The sequence below is a fragment of the Coregonus clupeaformis genome, unplaced genomic scaffold (genome assembly GCF_020615455.1).
Source record: "Coregonus clupeaformis isolate EN_2021a unplaced genomic scaffold, ASM2061545v1 scaf0430, whole genome shotgun sequence".
NCBI classification, from domain to species: Eukaryota; Metazoa; Chordata; class Actinopteri; order Salmoniformes; family Salmonidae; genus Coregonus; species Coregonus clupeaformis.
Window position 1 is genome coordinate 160,159 of NW_025533885.1, and position 8,260 is coordinate 168,418.

The window sequence follows — 8,260 nt, forward strand, 5'->3', positions numbered from 1 at the left end:
TACAGGGACTAAGTAGGGTTAGTAGTTACTGGGACCAGGTAAGGACTAGGTAGGGTTAGTAGTTAGTAGTTACTGGGACTAGGTAGGGTTAGTAGTTACTGGGACCAGGTAAGGACTAGGTAGGGTTAGTAGTTAGTAGTTACTGGGACTAGGTAGGGTTAGTAGTTACTGGGACCAGGTAAGGACTAGGTAGGGTTAGTAGTTAGTTGTTACTGGGACTAGGTAGGGTTAGTAGTTACTGGGACCAGGTAAGGACTAGGTAGGGTTAGTAGTTAGTAGTTACTGGGACCGGGTAAGGACTAGGTAGGGTTAGTAGTTACTGGGACCAGGTCAGGACTAGGTAGGGTTAGTAGTTAGTAGTTACTGGGACTAGGTAAGGACTAGGTAGGGTTAGTAGTTACTGGGACTAGGTAAGGACTAGGTAAGGTTAGTAAATACTGGGACTAGGTAAGGACTAGGTAGGGTTAGTAGTTACTGGGACTAGGTAAGGACTAGGTAGGGTTAGTAGTTACTGGGACTAGGTAAGGACTAGGTAGGGTTAGTAGTTACACGGACTAAGTAGGGTTAGTAGTTACTGGGACCAGGTAAGGACTAGGTAGGGTTAGTAGTTAGTAGTTACTGGGACTAGGTAGGGTTAGTAGTTACTGGGACTAGGTAGGGTTAGTAGTTACTGGGACCAGGTAAGGACTAGGTAGGGTTAGTAGTTAGTAGTTACTGGGACCGGGTAAGGACTAGGTAGGGTTAGTAGTTAGTAGTTACTGGGACTGGGTAAGGACTAGGTAGGGTTAGTAGTTAGTAGTTACTGGGACCAGGTAGGGACTAGGTAGGGTTAGTAGTTAGTAGTTACTGGGACCAGGTAAGGACTAGGTAGGGTTAGTAGTTAGTAGTTACTGGGACCAGGTAAGGACTAGGTAGGGTTAGTAGTTACTGGGACTAGGGAAGGACTAGGTAGGGTTAGTAGTTACTGGGACTAGGGAAGGACTAGGTAGGGTTAGTAGTTACTGGGACTAAGTAGGGTTAGTAGTTACTGGGACCAGGTAAGGACTAGGTAGGGTTAGTAGTTACTGGGACTAGGTAGGGTTAGTAGTTAGTATTTACTGGGACTAGGTAGGGTTAGTAGTTACTGGGACCAGGTAAGGACTAGGTAGGGTTAGTAGTTACTGGGACTAGGTAGGGTTAGTAGTTACTGGAACCAGGTAAGGACTAGGTAGGGTTAGTAGTTAGTAGTTACTGGGACTAGGTAGGGTTAGTAGTTACTGGGACCAGGTAAGGACTAGGTAGGGTTAGTAGTTAGTAGTCACTGGGACCAGGTAAGGACTAGGTAGGGTTAGTAGTTAGTAGTTACTGGGACTAGGTAGGGTTAGTAGTTACTGGGACCAGGTAAGGACTAGGTAGGGTTAGTAGTTAGTAGTTACTGGGACCAGGTAAGGACTAGGTAGGGTTAGTAGTTAGTAGTTACTGGGACTAGGTAGGGTTAGTAGTTACTGGGACTAGGTAAGGACTAGGTAGGGTTAGTAGTTAGTAGTTACTGGGACCAGGTAAGGACTAGGTAGGGTTAGTAGTTACTGGGACTAGGTAGGGTTAGTAGTTAGTAGTTACTGGGACTAGGTAAGGACTAGGTAGGGTTAGTAGTTAGTAGTTACTGGGACCAGGTAAGGACTAGGTAGGGTTAACATTGGGTTAGTCAGATGGTTGTCACTGTCCTCTGTTTCTTTATCCAATCATTGTCATACCAAAGATATTTACTTCTAGATTCAGTTCAAAACAACTTTATTTCACAGTTATCGCCTAACAGGGATCTTAGAATGTAGGTCACTTCCCTGGGACAGGTTTGTATCTACATGTTCACTGACTGGTGCTTGCTCTAGCCTGAAGTCCAGAACCTGTTTTCAGGTAACATTCCACTCCTTGTACTCACTCGGTCGAGTCATGAGTCATGACGAGGAGTGGAATGCTAGCTAAACAGACTGCTACCCAGGCTATGGCTGCTCTGCCGCTCCCTCTGTTCGTTGTCCCTGGTGGGTTCCCTGTCTGCCTGCCTGCCCTGAAAGAGACTCTTTGACCGCTCAGTCCCTGTCTGGTAGAATGGTCCTCTGTGCTGTGTGGCTGGAGGCAGGATGAGACAGGGAGCTGTTCCACTGGTGTAGGGGGAAGTTACCCCTAGACAGGTTAGGATGAGACAGGGAGCTGTTACACTGGTGTAGGGGGAAGTTACCCCTAGACAGGTTAGGATGAGACAGGGAGCTGTTCCACTGGTGTAGGGGGAAGTTACCCCTAGACAGGTTAGGATGAGACAGGGAGCTGTTCCACTGGTGTAGGGGGAAGTTACCCCTAGACAGGTTAGGATGAGACAGGGAGCTGTTCCACTGGTGTAGGGGGAAGTTACCCCTAGACAGGTTAGGATGAGACAGGGAGCTGTTCCACTGGTGTAGGGGGAAGTTACCCCTAGACAGGTTAGGATGAGACAGGGAGCTGTTCCACTGGTGTAGGGGGAAGTTACCCCTAGACAGGTTAGGATGAGACAGGGAGCTGTTCCACTGGTGTAGGGGGAAGTTACCCCTAGACAGGTTAGGATGAGACAGGGAGCTGTTCCACTGGTGTATGGGGAAGTTACCCCTAGACAGGTTAGGATGAGACAGGGAGCTGTTCCACTGGTGTAGGGGGAAGTTACCCCTAGACAGGTTAGGATGAGACAGGGAGCTGTTCCACTGGTGTAGGGGGAAGTTACCCCTAGACAGGTTAGGATGAGACAGGGAGCTGTTCCACTGGTGTAGGGGGAAGTTACCCCTAGACAGGTTAGGATGAGACAGGGAGCTGTTCCACTGGTGTAGGGGGAAGTTACCCCTAGACAGGTTAGGATGAGACAGGGAGCTGTTCCACTGGTGTAGGGGGAAGTTACCCCTAGACAGGTTAGGATGAGACAGGGAGCTGTTCCACTGGTGTAGGGGGAAGTTACCCCTAGACAGGTTAGGATGAGACAGGGAGCTGTTCCACTGGTGTAGGGGGAAGTTACCCCTAGACAGGTTAGGATGAGACAGGGAGCTGTTCCACTGGTGTAGGGGGAAGTTACCCCTAGACAGGTTAGGATGAGACAGGGAGCCGTTCCACTGGTGTAGGGGGAAGTTACCCCTAGACAGGTTAGGATGAGACAGGGAGCCGTTCCACTGGTGTAGGGGGAAGTTACCCCTAGACAGGTTAGGATGAGACAGGGAGCCGTTCCACTGGTGTAGGGGGAAGTTACCCCTAGACAGGTTAGGATGAGACAGGGAGCCGTTCCACTGGTGTAGGGGGAAGTTACCCCTAGACAGGTTAGGATGAGACAGGGAGCCGTTCCACTGGTGTAGGGGGAAGTTACCCCTAGACAGGTTAGGATGAGACAGGGAGCCGTTCCACTGGTGTAGGGGGAAGTTACCCCTAGACAGGTTAGGATGAGACAGGGAGCCGTTCCACTGGTGTAGGGGAAGTTACCCCTAGACAGGTTAGGATGAGACAGGGAGCCGTTCCACTGGTGTAGGGGGAAGTTACCCCTAGACAGGTTAGGATGAGACAGGGAGCCGTTCCACTGGTGTAGGGGGAAGTTACCCCTAGACAGGTTAGGATGAGACAGGGAGCTGTTCCACTGGTGTAGGGGGAAGTTACCCCTAGACAGGTTAGGATGAGACAGGGAGCTGTTCCACTGGTGTAGGGGGAAGTTACCCCTAGACAGGTTAGGATGAGACAGGGAGCTGTTCCACTGGTGTAGGGGGAAGTTACCCCTAGACAGGTTAGGATGAGACAGGGAGCTGTTCCACTGGTGTAGGGGGAAGTTACCCCTAGACAGGTTAGGATGAGACAGGGAGCTGTTCCACTGGTGTAGGGGGAAGTTACCCCTAGACAGGTTAGGATGAGACAGGGAGCTGTTCCACTGGTGTAGGGGGGAAGTTACCCCTAGACAGGTTAGGATGAGACAGGGAGCTGTTCCACTGGTGTAGGGGGAAGTTACCCCTAGACAGGTTAGGATGAGACAGGGAGCCGTTCCACTGGTGTAGGGGGAAGTTACCCCTAGACAGGTTAGGATGAGACAGGGAGCCGTTCCACTGGTGTAGGGGGAAGTTACCCCTAGACAGGTTAGGATGAGACAGGGAGCCGTTCCACTGGTGTAGGGGGAAGTTACCCCTAGACAGGTTAGGATGAGACAGGGAGCCGTTCCACTGGTGTAGGGGGAAGTTACCCCTAGACAGGTTAGGATGAGACAGGGAGCTGTTCCACTGGTGTAGGGGGAAGTTACCCCTAGACAGGTTAGGATGAGACAGGGAGCTGTTCCACTGGTGTAGGGGGAAGTTACCCCTAGACAGGTTAGGATGAGACAGGGAGCTGTTCCACTGGTGTAGGGGGAAGTTACCCCTAGACAGGTTATGGTTCGGATTGGGGAGGGTAAACTGATCCTAGACCTGTACCTGGAGCTTGTTCTACTAGAGGAGGGAATCTCATATGAAGAGAGGGGTGGGTGTTCTCTTGAACATGGTGCTACTGTCTGTCAAACATAACGGGAGATGCCTCCAGTCCTCCTGAACCCCCAACAGCCCAACTCCAGTCCTCCTGTACCCCCAACAGCCCAACTCCAGTCCTCCTGAACCCCCAACAGCCCAACTCCAGTCCTCCTGTACCCCCAACAGCCCAACTCCAGTCCTCCTGTACCCCCCAACAGCCCAACTCCAGTCCTCCTGTACCCCCAACAGCCCAACTCCAGTCCTCCTGAACCCCCAACAGCCCAACTCCAGTCCTCCAGTACCCCCAACAGCCCAACTCCAGTCCTCCAGTACCCCCCAACAGCCCAACTCCAGTCCTCCTGAACCCCCAACAGCCCAACTCCAGTCCTCCTGAACCCCCAACAGCCCAACTCCAGTCCTCCTGTACCCTCAACAGCCCAACTCCAGTCCTCCAGTACCCCCAACAGCCCAACTCCAGTCCTCCAGTACCCCCCAACAGCCCAACTCCAGTCCTCCTGTACCCCCAACAGCCCAACTCCAGTCCTCCTGTACCCCCAACAGCCCAACTCCAGTCCTCCTGAACCCCCAACAGCCCAACTCCAGTCCTCCTGAACTCCCAACAGCCCAACTCCAGTCGTCCTGTACCCCCAACAGCCCAACTCCAGTCCTCCAGTACCCCCAACAGCCCAACTCCAGTCCTCCTGTACCCCCCAACAGCCCAACTCCAGTCCTCCTGAACCCCCAACAGCCCAACTCCAGTCCTCCTGTACCCCCAACAGCCCAACTCCAGTCCTCCTGTACCCCCCAACAGCCCAACTCCAGTCCTCCTGAACCCCCAACAGCCCAACTCCAGTCCTCCTGTACCCCCAACAGCCCAACTCCAGTCCTCCTGAACCCCCAACAGCCCAACTCCAGTCCTCCTGAACCCCCAACAGCCCAACTCCAGTCCTCCAGTACCCCCAACAGCCCAACTCCAGTCCTCCAGTACCCCCAGCAGCCCAACTCCAGTCCTCCTGTACCCCCCAACAGCCCAACTCCAGTCCTCCTGAACCCCCAACAGCCCAACTCCAGTCCTCCAGTACCCCCCAACAGCCAAACTCCAGTCCTCCTGTACCCCCCAACAGCCCAACTCCAGTCCTCCAGTACCCCCAAACAGCCCAACTCCAGTCCTCCTGTACCCCCCAACAGCCCAACTCCAGTCCTCCTGTACCCCCAACAGCCCAACAGCCCAACTCCAGTCCTCCTGTACCCCAACAGCCCAACTCCAGTCCTCCTGAACCCCCAACAGCCCAACTCCAGTCCTCCTGTACCCCCAACAGCCCAACTCCAGTCCTCCAGTACCCCCAACAGCCCAACTCCAGTCCTCCTGTACCCCCAACAGCCCAACTCCAGTCCTCCTGAACCCCCAACAGCCCAACTCCAGTCCTCCAGTACCCCCAACAGCCCAACTCCAGTCCTCCTGTACCCCCCAACAGCCCAACTCCAGTCCTCCAGTACCCCCCAACAGCCCAACTCCAGTCCTCCTGTACCCCCAACAGCCCAACTCCAGTCCTCCTGTACCCCCAACAGCCCAACTCCAGTCCTCCTGTACCCCCAACAGCCCAACTCCAGTCCTCCTGAACCCCCAACAGCCCAACTCCAGTCCTCCTGAACCCCCAACAGCCCAACTCCAGTCGTCCTGTACCCCCAACAGCCCAACTCCAGTCCTCCAGTACCCCCCAACAGCCCAACTCCAGTCCTCCTGTACCCCCCAACAGCCCAACTCCAGTCCTCCTGTACAGCCCAACTCCAGTCCTCCTGTACCCCCCAACAGCCCAACTCCAGTCCTCCAGTACCCCCCAACAGCCCAACTCCAGTCCTCCTGTACCCCCAACAGCCCAACTCCAGTCCTCCTGTACCCCCAACAGCCCAACTCCAGTCCTCCTGTACCCCCAACAGCCCAACTCCAGTCCTCCTGAACCCCCAACAGCCCAACTCCAGTCCTCCTGAACCCCCAACAGCCCAACTCCAGTCCTCCTGAACCCCCAACAGCCCAACTCCAGTCGTCCTGTACCCCCAACAGCCCAACTCCAGTCCTCCAGTACCCCCAACAGCCCAACTCCAGTCCTCCTGTACCCCCAACAGCCCAACTCCAGTCCTCCTGTACCCCCCAACAGCCCAACTCCAGTCCTCCTGTACCCCCAACAGCCCAACTCCAGTCCTCCTGTACCCCCCAACAGCCCAACTCCAGTCCTCCAGTACCCCCAACAGCCCAACTCCAGTCCTCCTGTACCCCCCAACAGCCCAACTCCAGTCCTCCAGTACCCCCAACAGCCCAACTCCAGTCCTCCTGTACCCCCCAACAGCCCAACTCCAGTCCTCCTGTACCCCCAACAGCCCAACTCCAGTCCTCCTGTACCCCCAACAGCCCAACTCCAGTCCTCCTGAACCCCCAACAGCCCAACTCCAGTCCTCCTGAACCCCCAACAGCCCAACTCCAGTCATCCAGTACCCCCCAACAGCCCAACTCCAGTCCTCCTGTACCCCCAACAGCCCAACTCCAGTCCTCCTGTACCCCCAACAGCCCAACTCCAGTCCTCCTGTACCCCCCAACAGCCCAACTGCAGTCCTCCTGTACCCCCCAACAGCCTTACTCCAGTCCTCCTGTACCCCCCAACAGCCCAACTCCAGTCCTCCTGTACCCTCCAACAGCCCAACTCCAGTCCTCCTGTACCCCCCAACAGCCCAACTCCAGTCCTCCAGTACCCCCCAACAGCCCAACTCCAGTCCTCCTGTACCCCCAACAGCCCAACTCCAGTCCTCCAGTACCCCCAACAGCCCAACTCCAGTCCTCCTGTACCCCCCAACAGCCCAACTCCAGTCCTCCTGTACCCCCAACAGCCCAACTCCAGTCCTCCTGTACCCCCAACAGCCCAACTCCAGTCCTCCTGTACCCCCCAACAGCCCAATTCCAGTCCTCCAGTACCCCCCAACAGCCCAACTCCAGTCCTCCTGTACTCCCAACAGCCCAACTCCAGTCCTCCTGTACCCCCAACAGCCCAACTCCAGTCCTCCTGTACCCCCAACAGCCCAACTCCAGTCCTCCTGAACCCCCAACAGCCCAACTCCAGTCCTCCTGAACCCCCAACAGCCCAACTCCAGTCGTCCTGTACCCCCAACAGCCCAACTCCAGTCCTCCAGTACCCCACAACAGCCCAACTCCAGTCCTCCTGTACCCCCCAACAGCCCAACTCCAGTCCTCCTGTACCCCCAACAGCCCAACTCCAGTCCTCCTGTACCCCCAACAGCCCAACTCCAGTCCTCCTGTACCCCCAACAGCCCAACTCCAGTCCTCCAGTACCCCCCAACAGCCCAACTCCAGTCCTCCTGTACCCCCAACAGCCCAACTCCAGTCCTCCTGTACCCCCAACAGCCCAACTCCAGTCCTCCTGTACCCCCAACAGCCCAACTCCAGTCCTCCTGTACCCCCAACAGCCCAACTCCAGTCCTCCTGAACCCCCAACAGCCCAACTCCAGTCGTCCTGTACCCCCAACAGCCCAACTCCAGTCCTCCAGTACCCCCAACAGCCCAACTCCAGTCCTCCTGTACCCCCAACAGCCCAACTCCAGTCCTCCTGTACCCCCCAACAGCCCAACTCCAGTCCTCCTGTCCCCCCAACAGCCCAACTCCAGTCCTCCAGTACCCCCAACAGCCCAACTCCAGTCCTCCTGTACCCCCAACAGCCCAACTCCAGTCCTCCAGTACCCCCAACAGCCCAACTCCAGTCCTCCTGTACCCCCAACAGCCCAAC